The sequence below is a fragment of the Salmo salar genome, chromosome ssa09 (assembly GCF_905237065.1).
Source record: "Salmo salar chromosome ssa09, Ssal_v3.1, whole genome shotgun sequence".
Classification (NCBI taxonomy): domain Eukaryota; kingdom Metazoa; phylum Chordata; class Actinopteri; order Salmoniformes; family Salmonidae; genus Salmo; species Salmo salar.
Genome location: NC_059450.1, coordinates 128,246,329 through 128,252,615, shown reverse-complemented (window position 1 = coordinate 128,252,615; position 6,287 = coordinate 128,246,329).

The window sequence follows — 6,287 nt, the reverse complement described above, 5'->3', positions numbered from 1 at the left end:
CATACACACACAATAACTTCCTATAGCTCACAAACATACACATACACACACAATAACTTCCTATAGCTCACAAACATACACATACACACACAATAACTTCCTATAGCTCACAAACATACACATACACACACAATAACTTCCTATAGCTCACAAACATACACATACACACACAATAACTTCCTATAGCTCACAAACATACACATACACACACAATAACTTCCTATAGCTCACAAACATACACATACACACACAATAACTTCCTATAGCTCACAAACATACACATACACACACAATAACTTCCTATAGCTCACAAACATACACATACACACACAACAACTTCCTATAGCTCACAAACATACACATACACACACAATAACTTCCTATAGCTCACAAACATACACATACACACACAATAACTTCCTATAGCTCACAAACATACACATACACACACAATAACTTCCTATAGCTCACAAACATACACATACACACACAATAACTTCCTATAGCTCACAAACATACACATACACACACAATAACTTCCTATAGCTCACAAACATACACATACACACACAATAACTTCCTATAGCTCACAAACATACACATACACACACAATAACTTCCTATAGCTCACAAACATACACATACACACACAATAACTTCCTATAGCTCACAAACATACACATACACACACAAACTTCCTATAGCTCACAAACATACACATACACACACAATAACTTCCTATAGCTCACAAACATACACATACACACACAATAACTTCCTATAGCTCACAAACATACACATACACACACAATAACTTCCTATAGCTCACAAACATACACATACACACACAATAACTTCCTATAGCTCACAAACATACACATACACACACAATAACTTCCTATAGCTCACAAACATACACATACACACACAATAACTTCCTATAGCTCACAAACATACACATACACACACAATAACTTCCTATAGCTCACAAACATACACATACACACACAATAACTTCCTATAGCTCACAAACATACACATACACACACACAACTTCCTATAGCTCACAAACATACACATACACACACAATAACTTCCTATAGCTCACAAACATACACATACACACACAATAACTTCCTATAGCTCACAAACATACACATACACACACAATAACTTCCTATAGCTCACAAACATACACATACACACACAATAACTTCCTATAGCTCACAAACATACACATACACACACAATAACTTCCTATAGCTCACAAACATACACATACACACACAATAACTTCCTATAGCTCACAAACATACACATACACACACAATAACTTCCTATAGCTCACAAACATACACATACACACACAATAACTTCCTATAGCTCACAAACATACACATACACACACAATAACTTCCTATAGCTCACAAACATACACATACACACACAATAACTTCCTATAGCTCACAAACATACACATACACACACAATAACTTCCTATAGCTCACAAACATACACATACACACACACAACTTCCTATAGCTCACAAACATACACATACACACACAATAACTTCCTATAGCTCACAAACATACACATACACACACATAACTTCCTATAGCTCACAAACATACACATACACACACAATAACTTCCTATAGCTCACAAACATACACATACACACACAATAACTTCCTATAGCTCACAAACATACACATACACACACAATAACTTCCTATAGCTCACAAACATACACATACACACACAATAACTTCCTATAGCTCACAAACATACACATACACACACAATAACTTCCTATAGCTCACAAACATACACATACACACACAATAACTTCCTATAGCTCACAAACATACACATACACACACAATAACTTCCTATAGCTCACAAACATACACATACACACACAATAACTTCCTATAGCTCACAAACATACACATACACACACAATAACTTCCTATAGCTCACAAACATACACATACACACACAATAACTTCCTATAGCTCACAAACATACACATACACACACAATAACTTCCTATAGCTCACAAACATACACATACACACACAATAACTTCCTATAGCTCACAAACATACACATACACACACAATAACTTCCTATAGCTCACAAACATACACATACACACACAATAACTTCCTATAGCTCACAAACATACACATACACACACAATAACTTCCTATAGCTCACAAACATACACATACACACACAATAACTTCCTATAGCTCACAAACATACACATACACACACAATAACTTCCTATAGCTCACAAACATACACATACACACACAATAACTTCCTATAGCTCACAAACATACACATACACACACAATAACTTCCTATAGCTCACAAACATACACATACACACACAATACTTCCTATAGCTCACAAACATACACATACACACACAATAACTTCCTATAGCTCACAAACATACACATACACACACAATAACTTCCTATAGCTCACAAACATACACATACACACACAATAACTTCCTATAGCTCACAAACATACACATACACACACAATAACTTCCTATAGCTCACAAACATACACATACACACACAATAACTTCCTATAGCTCACAAACATACACATACACACACAATAACTTCCTATAGCTCACAAACATACACATACACACACAATAACTTCCTATAGCTCACAAACATACACATACACACACAATAACTTCCTATAGCTCACAAACATACACATACACACACAATAACTTCCTATAGCTCACAAACATACACATACACACACAATAACTTCCTATAGCTCACAAACATACACATACACACACAATAACTTCCTATAGCTCACAAACATACACATACACACACAATAACTTCCTATAGCTCACAAACATACACATACACACACAATAACTTCCTATAGCTCACAAACATACACATACACACACAATAACTTCCTATAGCTCACAAACATACACATACACACACAATAACTTCCTATAGCTCACAAACATACACATACACACACAATAACTTCCTATAGCTCACAAACATACACATACACACACAATAACTTCCTATAGCTCACAAACATACACATACACACACAATAACTTCCTATAGCTCACAAACATACACATACACACACAATAACTTCCTATAGCTCACAAACATACACATACACACACAATAACTTCCTATAGCTCACAAACATACACATACACACACAATAACTTCCTATAGCTCACAAACATACACATACACACACAATAACTTCCTATAGCTCACAAACATACACATACACACACAATAACTTCCTATAGCTCACAAACATACACATACACACACAATAACTTCCTATAGCTCACAAACATACACATACACACACAATAACTTCCTATAGCTCACAAACATACACATACACACACAATAACTTCCTATAGCTCACAAACATACACATACACACACAATAACTTCCTATAGCTCACAAACATACACATACACACACAATAACTTCCTATAGCTCACAAACATACACATACACACACAATAACTTCCTATAGCTCACAAACATACACATACACACACAATAACTTCCTATAGCTCACAAACATACACATACACACACAATAACTTCCTATAGCTCACAAACATACACATACACACACAATAACTTCCTATAGCTCACAAACATACACATACACACACAATAACTTCCTATAGCTCACAAACATACACATACACACACAATAACTTCCTATAGCTCACAAACATACACATACACACACAATAACTTCCTATAGCTCACAAACATACACATACACACACAATAACTTCCTATAGCTCACAAACATACACATACACACACAATAACTTCCTATAGCTCACAAACATACACATACACACACAATAACTTCCTATAGCTCACAAACATACACATACACACACAATAACTTCCTATAGCTCACAAACATACACATACACACACAATAACTTCCTATAGCTCACAAACATACACATACACACACAATAACTTCCTATAGCTCACAAACATACACATACACACACAATAACTTCCTATAGCTCACAAACATACACATACACACACAATAACTTCCTATAGCTCACAAACATACACATACACACACAATAACTTCCTATAGCTCACAAACATACACATACACACACAATAACTTCCTATAGCTCACAAACATACACATACACACACACAACTTCCTATAGCTCACAAACATACACATACACACACAATAACTTCCTATAGCTCACAAACATACACATACACACACAATAACTTCCTATAGCTCACAAACATACACATACACACACAATAACTTCCTATAGCTCACAAACATACACATACACACACAATAACTTCCTATAGCTCACAAACATACACATACACACACAATAACTTCCTATAGCTCACAAACATACACATACACACACAATAACTTCCTATAGCTCACAAACATACACATACACACACAATAACTTCCTATAGCTCACAAACATACACATACACACACAATAACTTCCTATAGCTCACAAACATACACATACACACACAAAAACTTCCTATAGCTCACAAACATACACATACACACACAATAACTTCCTATAGCTCACAAACATACACATACACACACAATAACTTCCTATAGCTCACAAACATACACATACACACACAATAACTTCCTATAGCTCACAAACATACACATACACACACAATAACTTCCTATAGCTCACAAACATACACATACACACACAATAACTTCCTATAGCTCACAAACATACACATACACACACAATAACTTCCTATAGCTCACAAACATACACATACACACACAATAACTTCCTATAGCTCACAAACATACACATACACACACAATAACTTCCTATAGCTCACAAACATACACATACACACACAATAACTTCCTATAGCTCACAAACATACACATACACACACAATAACTTCCTATAGCTCACAAACATACACATACACACACAATAACTTCCTATAGCTCACAAACATACACATACACACACAATAACTTCCTATAGCTCACAAACATACACATACACACACAATAACTTCCTATAGCTCACAAACATACACATACACACACACAACTTCCTATAGCTCACAAACATACACATACACACACAATAACTTCCTATAGCTCACAAACATACACATACACACACAATAACTTCCTATAGCTCACAAACATACACATACACACACAATAACTTCCTATAGCTCACAAACATACACATACACACACAATAACTTCCTATAGCTCACAAACATACACATACACACACAATAACTTCCTATAGCTCACAAACATACACATACACACACAATAACTTCCTATAGCTCACAAACATACACATACACACACAATAACTTCCTATAGCTCACAAACATACACATACACACACACAATAACTTCCTATAGCTCACAAACATACACATACACACACAATAACTTCCTATAGCTCACAAACATACACATACACACACAATAACTTCCTATAGCTCACAAACATACACATACACACACAATAACTTCCTATAGCTCACAAACATACACATACACACACAATAACTTCCTATAGCTCACAAACATACACATACACACACAATAACTTCCTATAGCTCACAAACATACACATACACACACACACAATAACTTCCTATAGCTCACAAACATACACATACACACACAATAACTTCCTATAGCTCACAAACATACACATACACACACAATAACTTCCTATAGCTCACAAACATACACATACACACACAATAACTTCCTATAGCTCACAAACATACACATACACACACAATAACTTCCTATAGCTCACAAACATACACATACACACACAATAACTTCCTATAGCTCACAAACATACACATACACACACAATAACTTGTAAAAAAGATCCGAAGTGGGATGTTCTCTTGGCAAATTGATGTATGTTGAAAGTCCAACTCTCATTTTCCCACAAAACACACTTCTGATTTAATGTCAGATATTTATTTCGTTTTTGTAGCACAAAAGCTTCTCCATTAAAAACAGTCATGCTTACAAAAATGAAATGTACATGCAGTGTTGCAGGAAAATATGTCATTCCACACTACCACCAGCAGCATTCATTTAGAATGTCAGAAAACCACATCAGAATCTGAGAGGTCTGAGTACAGATAAGATATGGTAGGGGGCAGCGGCAGCCATTGTTGTG